Here is a 13,190-nt window from a genome sequence, read left to right on the forward strand (position 1 = left end):
ATCAGCATCTTCATTACCATCAACAGCAGCTTTGACATCACTATTCCCACCCATGGAATGACTCTCAGTCCATCAGGATCACAAGAGGAAACGATGCCCTCTAAGAAATACTGTTGCTGCTGCTCCTGCTGCTGTTCTAACCACCACCACTGCTATTATCACTGTTGCTGCTACTACTACTGTTATTGTTGCTGACAGTCAGCCGTCCATCCGTATCTGTGGGTTCTGCATTCATGGATTCAACCAACCACACAATAAAAATATTTGGAGACATAAATTCCACAAAATTGGCTGGGCACGGTGGCCCACGACTATAATCCCAGCACTTTGGGAGGCCAAGGTGGGCAGATCACTTGAGGTCAGGAGTTTGAGACCAGCCTAGCAAACATGGTGAAACTCTGTCTCTACCAAAAAATACAAAAATTAGCTGGGCATAGTGGCACGTGCCTGTAGTCCCAGCTACTCGAAGGCTGAAGTGGGAGAATTGCTTGAACCTGGTAGGTGGAGGTTGCAGTGAGCCAATATCACACTGTTGAACTCCAGCCTGGATGACAGAGTGAGACCCTGTCAAAAAAAGAAAAAGAAAAAGAAAAAAAGATTCCACAAAGTCCCAAAAAGCGAAGCTTGAGTTTACCAAGTGCTGAGTACTACTGTCAACCCACGTGAATGAAGTGCTATGTGGGCATTGTATCAGGTGTTATAAGTAATCTAGAGATTATTTGAAGTGTATGGGGCAATATGCATAGGTTATATACTAGTCAGGCTTCTCTTAGAGGGACAGAACTAACAGGATATATATATATAGGTGTGTGTATATATATATATATAAAATATATATAAAGGGGAGTTTATTAAGTATTAACTTACGTGATCACAAGGTCACACGATAGGCCATCTGCAAGCTGAGGAGCAAGTAGAGGCAGTCCACGTCCCAAAACTGAAGAACTTGGAGTCCAATGTTAAAGGGCAGGAAGCATCCAGCATGGGAGAAAGATGCAGGCTGGCAGGCTAGGCCACTGTTGTCTTCACATTTTCTGCCTGCTTTATATTCTATGGAGGCTGATTAGATGGTGCCCACCTGTTTAAGTGTGGGTCTGCCTTCAACAGCCCACTGACGCAAATGTTAATCTCCTTTGGCAACATGCTCACAGGCACACCCAGGATCAATATCACTTCCTTCAATCCAATCAAGTTGACACAGTATTAACTGTCACAAGTTCACCCCTTATCAACTTGAACCCATACACATCTCCTGAGATCATACATAATCTTCAAATAAAGACAATAACGAGGCCATAATTACGCCTGACATAATACAGCTATCCTTCATACAACCAGAAACGTGCCAATCCCCAACCCAAATACTATTACATAAAGTTAACAATATTTAAATGCTGATATGAATAAGTCAATAAATCTTATGTCACACGATGAAGGAAAAGGAAATAAAATGAAGATATTTTCTTGGTACAAGTGTATACATGCACAAACATGTTTTTAACAAAAGAAGGAGGAAATACTCATGACAGTTACAGTCCTCGTTTCTGCAGCTGGTCATGTGGTCGTAAATGGTATTGATGACTACCTTCTTCTACTACCCACTGTGTATTTCCTTTGCCTTCAGCAAGCACCTCAGCAGGTTGTGTTTTTTTCCTGGTGGAGTGACCCAAACCTTCATTCCTGAAGGGCCTGGGTCATTTGTAGTCCTGTCTGGATTGGGCTGTTGTAGTTTCCCATTGACCTTAATCACAGGGCATGGTAATACTAAGAGAGGCCCTAATGGATCTCCCGTATGCCATGCATACTCTTCCTTACCTCCGTTGTGGAGTAGTAGACTGATTTCATCTTGATTGTCCGGGTCAATCACCCCAGCCAACACTGTAACTTCCTTCTTAGCCTGTTGACTTAAAGGTAGGAGGAGCCCAAAGTGTCCAGGTGGCAATCTTAACTTCCAGTTTAATGAAATCATTGTTGTGTCTCCTGGTGACAGCATTCCTCACTCCAGAACTAAGACCTCTAGGCCAGCAGAACGTAATGTCATGAGAACAGGAAGCAAAAATTTTGCTAGTGGGATCACTAGGGGTGATGGTAAGTGGTGCCATTTCCACTTCCACCCCTTAATTCCTAGACCCATTAATGCTGGCTATGGGAGAAACAGTACCATATACTGGATGCTGATTCAGAGCATACACGGCCTTCTGGAGAACTTTGCCCCAGCCCTGCAAAGTACTGTCACCTAGTTGGTGCTGTAATTGTGACTTCAAAAGTCTACTCCATAATTCTATCAATCCAGCTGCTTCAAGATGATAGGGAACATGGTAAAACCAGTGAATTCCATGAGCATGAGCCCACTGCTGTACTTCTTTAGCCGTAAAGCGAGTGCCTTGGTCTGTGGCAATGCTGTGTGGAATACCACGATGGTGGATAAGGCATTCCGTGAGTCTGTGGATGGTAGTCTTGGCAGAAGCACTGCGTGCAGGATAGGCAAACCCATATCCAGAGTAAGTGTCTATTCCAGTGAGGACAAACCCCTGCCCTTTCCATGATGGAAGAGGTCCAATATAATCAACCTGTCACCAGGTATCTGGCTGATCACCCCAAAGAATGGTGCTGTATCGAGGGCTCAGTGTTGGTCTCTGCTGCTGGCAAATTGGGCACTCAGCAGTGGCCGTAGCCAGGCAGGTCAGCCCTGGCGAGTAGATGTCCATGTTGCTGAGCTCATGCGTAACCTCCATCCCTGCCACCATGGCCACTTTGTTCATGGGCCCATTGGGCTATGACAGGGGTGACTGGGAAAAGAGGCTGAGTGGTGTCCACAGAATGGGTCATCCCATCCACTTGATTATTAAAATCCTCTTCCACTGAGGTCACTCGTTGGTGAGCATGCACATGGGATACAAATATCTTCACAGTTTTTGTCCACTCGGAGAGGTCCATCTGCATACCTCTTCCTGAAATTTCTTTGTCATCAATTTTCCAATCATGCTTCTTCCAAGTCCCTGACCATCCAGCCAAACCATTGGCTACAGCCCATGAATCAGTGTATAATCGCATATCTGGCTATTTCTCCTTCCATGCAAAGTGTGGAACCAGGTGTGCTGCTCAAAGTTCTGCCCACTGGGAAGGTCTCCCTTCACTGCTGTCCTTCAGGGATGTCCTAGAAAGGGGCCGTAGTGTTGCAGCTGTCCACTTTCGGGTGGTGCCTGCATATCGTGCAGAACCGTCTGGAACCAGGCCCTAGTCTTCTCTTCCTCTGTCAACTCACCATAGGGAACTCCCCATGAGGCCATCGGTTCAGGCTTGGAGAGAGAAGGCAGGGTGACAGGAGTGGAGACCATGGGCATTTAAGCAACTTCCTCATGTAACTTACTTGTGTCTTCAGGACCTGCTTGAGCCAGATCACGTATATACCACTTTCATTTGATGACGGAATGCTGCTGTGCACGACCCACTTTATGGCTAGTTGGGTCAGAAAGCACCCAGTTCATGATGGGCAGTTCAGATCACATGATGACTTGATGACCCATAGTCAAACGTTCAGTTTCCATCAAAGCCCAGTAACAGGTCAAGAGCTATCTCTCAAAAGGAGAGTAGTTATCTGTAGAAGATGGCAGGGCCTTGCTCTAAAATTCTAGAGGCATCCACTGTGGTTCACCTATGTGAGCTCCAAACAACATCCCAATCTGCCACTGACACCTCAAGCACCATTGGATCTGCTGGGTCATATGGCCCAAGTGTCAGAGCAGCTTGCACCACAGCCTGGACCTGTTGCAGAGCCTTCTCCTGTTCTGGACTCCACTCAAAACTGGTAGCCTTTCGGGTTGCTTGATAAATGGCCAGAGTAACACACCCAAATGAGGAATGTGTTGCCACCAAAATCGAAATAGGCCTACTAGGCATTGTGCCTCTTTCTTGGTTGTAGGAGGGGCCAAATGCAGCAACTTATCCTTTACCTTAGAAGGAATACCTCGACAGGCCCTACACCACTGGAACCCTAGAAATTTTACTGAGGTAGAAAGTCCCTGAATTTTAGTCAGATTTATTTCCCATCCTCTGGCTTGCAAATGTCTCACCAATAAGTCCAGTGTGTTTGCTACTTCTTGCTCACTGGACCCAATTAGCATAATGTCATTAATGTAATGGACCAGTGTGATATCTTGCAGAAGCAAAAAGTGATCAAGTTCTCTCCAAATAAGATTATGACACAAAGCCAAAGAGTTGATATACCCCTGAGGTAGGACAGTGAAGGTATATTGCTGGCCTTGCCAGTTGAAGGCAAATTGCTTCTGGTGGGCCTTATGGACAGGAATGGAGAAAAAGGCATTTGCCAAGTCAATGGCTGCATCCCAGGTACCAGGAGATGTGTTAATTTGCTCAAGCAATGAAACCACATCTGGTATAGCAGCTGCAACTGGAGTCACCACTTGGTTAAGTTTACGATAATCCACTGTCATTCTCCAAGATCTGTCTGTCTTCTGCACAGACCAAATGGGAGAGTTGAATGGGGATGTGGTGGGAATCACCACCCCCACATCTTTCAAATCCTTGATGGTGGCACTAATCTCCACAATCTCTCCAGGGATGTGATATTGTTTTTTATTTACTATTTTTCTAGGTAGAGGCAGCTCTAATGGCTTCTATTTGGCCTTTACCACCATAGTAGCCCTTACCCTACCATAGTAGCCCTACCAGTCAGGGAGCCAATGTGGAGGTACTGCCAGCTGCTAAGTATGTCTATGCCAATCATGCATTCTGGCACTGGGGAAATGACCACAGGATGAGTCTGGGGAACCCACTGGACCCACTGTAAGTCAGATGTGAGCTAAAACTCCATGAATTACCTGACCTCCAGAAGCCCCTACTCTAACTGGAGGACCATAATGACGTTTTCAGTCCCCTCAAATCAATGTCAGCTCAGAGCCAGTGTCCAGTAGTCCCCAAAACGTCTGATAATTTCCCTTTTCCCAGTGCACAGTTACCCTGGTAAAAGGCTAGAGGTCTCCTTGGGGAAGGATGGGAGAAAGATTCACTGCATAAATTGTGGGTAATGTAGTGGGGTCCTTCCTCAAGGGGACCTGGCCTCCCCTTCATTCAAGGGGTTCTGGGTCTGTAAACTGGCTGGGTCTGTAAATCAAGTTGGGAAATTGATCGAGGGGCCATGATTCTCTGTTTTTATAATTCAAATTAGCCTTTTGTCCATTCGACCTAGAAGTTTTCTGCTTGTATAATTTAAGTAGAAATGCAGTAGGCTTCCTATCAATTTCACTTCTAGGAACACCATGATTAATTAGCCTATGCCAGAGCTCTAAAAGAGTCAGACTATTCTGATTGCTGCTTTGCCTCTGCTGTCCATTACAGTAGCTACGCCCACCTTGCCTTTGGAAGTTGAGTGCTGCCACTTGGCTCCTGCCACCTCAGGATCCAATTATTCTCATTGTATTTAAATTTTGTAGTTGAGTGACTGCAGTTCCCACTGTTAGATCTGACATACAGAGAAGAGCAATTACAGGGCTCTCCAAAGATGCAGATGCTGCCCTTACAAATCTATTTCACAAGGCATTGGTCAAGGTTATATCTTCTGGACCCTTCCAGCTGGGACAAGTAGGTCTGAAGTGACTAAACCACTCCAACACCCCCATCTCCCCAAGCCTTTGGATCCCTTCCTCTACATTAAGCCAAGGGAGATAGGCATTTCCAGCTCACTCACAGTGGGCCATCTTTTAATCCATAGTTCAGCTAACCAAGAAAATAGACTATTAGAACCTTTTTGAGCTTCCCAAGCTGCAACATTAAATTCAGAGTTCCCTATTTAGTGGGCTCAAGTCAATAAATTCAGCCTGATCCAACTCTATGTTCCTTCCACCATTATCCCATACCCTTAATATCCACTCCTATGCCTGTTCTCCAGATTGCGGATTATATAAACTAGAGAACACAAACAGTTCTTTCTGAGTGTAGTGCACCTCCTCATGGGTCACATGGGTCAACCTCACCTCTAGGGGCCTGCCAGGACTTTAGTCTAGTTATAGGTCTAGAAGCAAACAGAGGTGTTGGAGGTAGCTTCTGAGGAGAATCAATATTATCTTGCCTGGCAACTGCCTCAGGGGAGGCCATCACTCTTGCCTCGGGCAGTGCAGGGTTTATCTCCTCAGACAAAGGTGGAAAGGCTGATGGCAGCATAGGTCGGGGAGGGGATGTTGCCACTACAGGGAATGGTGAAGCTGTTCCTTCTGGCAAAAAAAATATTCATCAGAGTTTACCAACTCAGTGTCCCCAGCTTAATCAGGTTCCTCCCACATGTCCCCATTAAAAGTGGCAGGGTCCTATTTTCCAATCAATGCCCTCACTTTAACGGTAAACACCTGGTGAGGCTGTGCATGCATCTTCCCTTGCAGCTCAGCCACTTGCATGGTAAGAGCTTGTGTCTGTTTTTTTTACAATTTCAGCTCTTTTTCTACAGGAGATAAGACTCTCACTCAGTGCAATCTTAGCAGATTTGAGGCTCAGTGTCTGCTTCTGAAGCCAGGAGACAGAATCCCTGAGTTCATAATTTTCATCACTTTGTCCACTGAACAACAACCAGCTTCATTATGTTCCTTGGTTCTTCACATACGGTCAAAAGTATTATGTATAGAGTCACTAAACTTCTTGCCTCTCACGAGCAGTGAATCAGGAGTGTCAAATGCATTTATTTCGCATAACTCTCTAAACAGTTTTCACCAAGTACTATCAGTACTCTCCAAACTATTAGAAATACAGTCCTTAGCATTTTTGGGTCTAATCATATTAAGCAGCCAACTCTAGAAACCTCAAAACCAATGAACAAACTCCGTCCTTCATATTCTGTTCCTCTAGAACCACTCCCGGTACCAAAATCTGTATTTGTCAAGCTTCCTACTCGGGAGGCTGAAGCAGGAGAATTGCTTGAACCTCGGAGGTGGAGGTTGCAGTGAGCCAAGATCACGCCATTGCACTCCAGCCTGGGTGACAGAGTGAGACTCCATCTCAAAAAAAAAAAAAGAAAAAAAGAAAACCTACTGGGCTCAAGTGATCCTCCTATCTCAGCCTCCCCTAGTGGCTGGGACTACAGGTGCACCATATGCAACTAATTTGTTTATTTTCTGTAGAAATGTGGTTCTACTATGTTACCCAGGCTGGTCTCAAACTCCTGGCCTCAAGCAATCCTCCCACCTCAGCCTCCTGAAGCACTGGGATTATAAGCATGAGTCACCATGCCCAGCCCAATCCCTAATTGCTTACGCTTTCTCTCCTGCCTCTTCTCTGCTTCACGTCTTTGTCTCTCTTTGTTGTATGTACAGAGGAAGTTCCTCAACTTTATTTTCCAACTCTTGATACTTTTTTAAATTTTTACCATCAGGATTTTTACTTTTAAGCGTTCTTTCTTTTTCTCTATTTCTTTTTTATTTCACTCTGTTACTTTTTAATGGGTGCAATATGTTCTTGTATCTCTCTAAAGATGTCAGTTACGGTTTCTTCAACCTTCTATTCTGCTCCCTTCATAATCTCCATTTCCTCTTGGTTCATATCTTCCTCAGAATACTGAGAGAAAGTGTCCCTCAAGTGTCCGTGATCTTTGGGTGTGTGTTGGTATTTAATGGTTCCCCACTGCAGGGCCGGTTGGAGGTATGAAGTGCCTGAGTGTGGCATGTTAATTGGACACTCAGTTGCTCCCACCAGCTTATCTGCTACAGACCCCTGAGCATAAGCATCTGTCAGTCGTTTCTTTGGGCTTGTTTAATTCCTCCAGGGAAAACACACTTCAATCTTTGCATGGGGTTAGTGCAGGGTGCAGGCATAAGCCTGATTCTGGTACCCTGGAAGTGGGTGGGGAAGGAGGCTGGGAGCCTTTATTAGGACACCTCACCCCTTCTCTTCACACTTGGCATCTCTGAGACCAGGACCTCTGGTCTCTTGTGGGAGTAAGGAGGACAGTCACCTGGCTGCATAGGATGGAGTGGGACTTGGAGGTCTACTGCTTCTAACACAGACTTTCAAACTACCCCCTACCCCCATTCTCAGGTCCTGCCCCACTTCCTGTGATACCTGGTGCCTCTGATCCCAGACCCTTTCTGGGTCTCTGTAGAGAAAATCAGCTCATTTCTGTAGCGCCTTCCCCACTCGTAAGTACAGAAGTTTGATGTTTCTCCTCTCTGCTGAGCCCTTTATCCTCCTCCAGCAGCTTCCCCCTCCATGTATTGAGATTCAAGAGTAGAGAGGTCTCCGTGTTCCACCAAAGACGGAGTTCAGGCTTCTATTCCTGTTCTCCTGTGGCTTCTGTACAGTTTTCAGGAGGGGAATGGAGTGGAAACCTCTTTCTTCTACCGTCTTAGAAAGTCTTGGGCAAAATCTGAAATGGGGGATAGGAGTTGACCAGGCAGATCAGGCAGTGAAGGGTATTCCTGCCAGAGGGAGCTGTCTTCACAGGCAAAGAGGAATAAAGAGAGCCTCCTTGGAGGCTGCAAACAGGGAGAAGCTAGAGCCTGGGCTAAGGAAGTGGATCCGGAAGGGCCTTCAATGGGCCAAGAAGTGTGTCCTTGATCCTGGAGCAAATGAGGAACGGGAGGAGAGGAGCCCCTTGGCCACATCTGCCCTGGGGCAGCAGCATGGCAGAGGTGCCAGGGGAGCAGAGCGTGGGGGGCACATGGGGGGAACAGACACGCTGGGAGGAGAGAGTCCCCTGGGGGATGTGAATGTGGGAACAGGAGGAGGAGTACTCTGAAAGCTGTCTCAGAGCTGGAACCAGCAGGACTTGTGACTAACAGGAACGGGGCATGAGGGCAGAGGGAGAAGTCTAGTTTGAATCAAGTTTCTGGTTTGGGCAACAGAGTAGGTGGCAAGGCTGTTGACAGAGATGAGGAAACACTGGGGGAGAAGGCAGTGTGGGGAAAACTCTATTTGCATCTGTATTACATTCCTCCAAATTCCATCTCTGAGAGGTCCCCGCTGGCATTATATAGTCGCAGTCAATATCCACATAGCATTGTGGGTCCTGCTTTTTTCCCGTAGCAGGACGTTTCCAGGTGTCACCAGAATCCTCAACGTCTTCCTTTGATTTGGCCACAGAATATTCCACTGTATTAATAAACACGCCGGTTTCACCTCCTTATCCCTATATTCTGGGCATTCTGAAGAGGACTGTGATGGACACCACGTTGTTCTCAGTAGGGCCTGTGAGTGGCTCCATAGCCCAGGTCTCCCGCCTCCTCCAAGGCTGAGGACCCCCTGAGGGCAGCTCAGCGGTGCCGTTGCATCTGCTCTGCCATCTACAACGGGAAATGTTGAGGAAGAATGCTTGAGACCTCACAGTCCCTGTACCTCACTGATCCCCAAAACCACCCCTGAACCTCAGAGGAACTTGCTTCCCCCTCTGGTCCCCAGGCAACACTGATTCTCCCAAGCTAGGATGGAGCAGGGACCCTCACTCTTCCTCCACCCGAGCCCTCTCCCCTTCCCAGCGGCCATGCTGTTTGCTGCCGCCACCCTTCCCGGGAACGGCCTCGCTCACATCTCCTCTCAAGAGGGTCCCAAGGTACATGGGTCAAGTGAAATCAGGGTTGCCCCAGACCTAAGAACAGTGGCGCCCCCAGAGGGAAGCTGGAGCCCTGTGGCAGAGGTGGAGGAAGAGGAGAGGACCAATCAGTTGTTATGGCAACCAGGGCTCCCAAGATGGAGGGAAGGGAAAAGGCGGCCCTGCTGAAGAGTTGCCATGGCAACCCAGAGCCTCCAGGCCAGCTTTGAAAACAAAAACCACACACACCCCACTTAACAAAGAAAGTACCCAGGACTCCTCGGTATGCTCCGCAATCCAGAGCGCCAAACGGAACAGGTCAAGGTCTGGTCTCACAGTTGACTCTGTAGACTTTTTTTAGGGGCAGAAGGGCTGCTTTTTTTCTGGGAAAATACACAGCCAGGGCTTGACAACCCATAGGGTCACTCAGCGAGCATTTACTGAGCCTACTACATGCCAGGGCCACAGCGACAAATTAAGATCCAGACCCACTTTCAAGGGTGGAGGACAGATATTTCCACATCAGTACGAGACTTGCTGGAAGTCTTCTCTGACGACAGTTTTGGCAGTGTTCATTAAAAATTTTAAGTGGATGTTCTCTGTGACCCAGAAATATTTGAATCTGCAGGTGATCTTTGCAGCATTATATATAGCAGTAGAGAATGGAAAACAACCTAAATGTCCCGTAATGGAGGCCACTTACATCAATTTTGGTACATGCATACACGTTGAATATGCAAAGGCGTACGGGCGGAAGAACACATAAGGAACCATTAGCAGCCATTGTCCAGGAGTCGCAGGACTGACCAATAGGGTTAGAGAAGGGGGCCGTTTCACTTTACTTCTCAACCATTTGGAGATGTTACAAGAGTGCGCTTTTTTTTTTTTCCCAATAGAGACGGGCTCTTGCTTTGTCACCCAAACTGGAGTGCAGTGGCACATCACGGCTCACTGCAGCCTTGACCTTCCAGGCTCAAGTAATCCTCCCCTCAGCCTCCTGAGTTCAGCCTCCTGAGTAGCTGGGACTATAGGTGTGCACCACCGTGCCCAGTTAATTTTTTGTATTTGTTTAGTTTTTTTGTTTTTTGGGGTCTTTTTTCTTTTTTTAAAATGGAGTATCACTCTGTCATCCAAGCTGGGGTGCAGTGGCACTATCTCGGCTCACTGCAACCCCCGCCTTTTGGGTTCAAGCAATTCTTGTGCCTCAGCCTCCCGAGTAGCTGGGATTACAGGTACCCGCCACCACGCCTGGCTAATTTTTGTAATTTTTAGTAGAGACAGGGTTTCGCCATGTTGGCCAGGCTGGTCTTGAACTCCCAACTTCAGGTGATCCACCCACCTCGGCCTCCCAAAGTGTTTTTGTATTTTTTGTAGAGACGGATTCTCACTATGTTGCCAGGGCTAGTCTTGAACGCCTAGCTTCAAGCGATCCTCCGCCTTGGCCTCCCGAAGTGCTGAGATTACAGGAGTGAGCTACCGCGCCTGGTTTACTTTTATAACTTAAGGAAAATGCTAAATGTTTGGGATGATTGGTCATACAATGGGATTTATAGTGATGAAAATCAAGTACGTTAACTGGTTATGACACAATGCAAAAAAAAAAAAAAAAAAAAAAAACAGCACAGGCCAGGCGCCAGGCGCGGTGGCTCATACCTGTAATCCCGGCACTTTGGAAGGCCGAGGCAGGTGAATCACTTGAGGTCAGGAGTTCGAGACCAGCCTGGCCAACATGGCGAAAACCCATCTCTACTAAAAATACAAAAATTAGCTGGGCATGGTGTCCGGTGCCTGTAATCCCAGCTACTCGGGAGTGTGAGGCAGGAGAATCTCTCACACTCAGGAGATGGAGGTTGCAGTGAGCCTTGATTGTGCCACTGTACTCCAGCCTAGATGACAGAGCACGACTGTGTCTCAAAAAAAAAAAAAAAAAAAAACAAAACAAAACAAAAAACAAGCACAAAAGCACTTGCAATAGGAGCACCAAGGGAGAAGAGGAGAAGCAAGATGGGTGGGAAGAAGTTAGATCTTGCAGGTTGCAGAAAATGTCATCATCAGGAGAAGGAGGAAAGGCATTTTAGCTGAAGAAATGGCAAAAGCAAAGGCTAGGAAGAGTAAAACTTCTAGTACTCTAGAAAATCCCAAGTGGTCTCTGTGGCAGAGGTGCAGAGACGTGACACAGACCTTACCCAGGAGCAGCAGGAAGCCATCCCAAGTACGAAAGTAGGGAAAGGACATGAGGAGAGCAGAACCTACAAAGATTTCTCCAGGCAGACGTGAAGGAGAAGTACTAGAGTCCGGGAGACACCTTAGGAAGCTACTGTAATCACACAGGGGTGACACAAGGAGGACCCCACGGGAGGGTGGACGGGCGGAGGGGGGGAGAGGTAATTACAAGAAGTATTTCATATGTAAATGGCAGGAGTTTATGATGTTTCTCAATCCATAGACTTACTTTCTAGAGCTAGATGAGGTTCCTCAGCTTACAGATGGGGAAACTGAGGCACAGATAGGGGAAGTGAGGGTTTCCAGGCCAACAAGTTTATGACTTGGAGTTTTCTCTGGGCCTCCTGGGGGAGGAGGCTCAATCCTTCCAAGATCTGACCTTTTTTAACTCTTAATTCAGACAATTCCCAACTGAGGGGGATGGGCAAAGGTGAGGCTGTGGCCCAAGAAGCCCCTGCAGGAAGAAAAGAGGGAGGAAGAGGACGACCCCCTTTGGTATCTGGATGCTGAGAGTCCCACTCTGAGATCCCAGCCTCCTTAAAGAGAGCACTCTTGGTCCCAGACTGGAGCATGGCTGGCCTGCAGGGAGCCTGGGGCAGTGCTCAGACCCTGGGAGGGGTGTCTGGTGGTGGACACGGTGCCACCACGAGCTGGTCCAGGAAGTGTCTCTGTCATGTGCGTGCCTCCTCGGTGTCCTGTCCCACACCTGGCACCATGGCAGCACTGGGACAAGCACAGCGCTGGACTCAGGAGTCAAGAGCCCTGGAATCTACTGCCTTTCTCTCCTGCCACTCAGCAAGCTGGCCTTGAGCTTGTCACTAGCAATCCCATGCGATAAGGCCCATGAAGGCATGAACTCACACTGAGGAATGCTAGTCTAAACAGGGCCCTCTTCCTGGAGAGGAAAATGGAAAAGCCCCAGGGGGGAGTATTATCACAAAACTGTCAGCGTGTCTACATTTATCAGATTAGTTAAAAGAAGAGACAGGGCTGATGGTAATCATTCCCGAAATATGTGCAACTATTCAGCTTGCAACTACTCCCACACACAGGCCTCTCATTTGACTTTCAAAAACTAAAACAAAAACACTCAGGGCAGGTGCCGCTATTCCATTTTACAGATGCAGGAAGCAGGTTCTGAGAGATTCAGACTCAATCCATATGTGTGTTAAGTGTCTATCTCACGCCAGCCCCTGGACAGAGGTACCAGCAGCTGCTAGAATACAGTTAGATCCGTTCGCACTGGTCCAAAAAGATACTCCATGAGAACAGGGTTACATGTCAAACAAGCTTAGGAAATACTCCAGACTCTCCCTCCCCCTTCTGATGAATCGCTGTGCCTATTAAATTACTCAAGGCCCTGCCTGGGAAGTCCTGCTTAGCTCTGTTTAACATCTCTCCCAAGTACATGGCCATGGAACCCCCTTTTACACACAAC

General features: G+C 47.3%; 1 long non-coding RNA gene across 1 annotated transcript in view; it reads right to left on the minus strand.

Annotated features, from left to right (window-relative positions):
• LOC134736979 (uncharacterized) overlaps positions 1-13,190 on the minus strand; it is a 35,674-nt gene that overhangs the window by 9,705 nt on the left and 12,779 nt on the right. The window contains exon 5 of the long non-coding RNA XR_010121484.1: positions 868-9,284. This is a non-coding gene — a long non-coding RNA (uncharacterized lncRNA). The remainder of the gene's footprint in view (positions 1-867; positions 9,285-13,190) is intronic.

This window comes from Symphalangus syndactylus, chromosome 6 (genome assembly GCF_028878055.3).
Source record: "Symphalangus syndactylus isolate Jambi chromosome 6, NHGRI_mSymSyn1-v2.1_pri, whole genome shotgun sequence".
NCBI classification, from domain to species: domain Eukaryota; kingdom Metazoa; phylum Chordata; class Mammalia; order Primates; family Hylobatidae; genus Symphalangus; species Symphalangus syndactylus.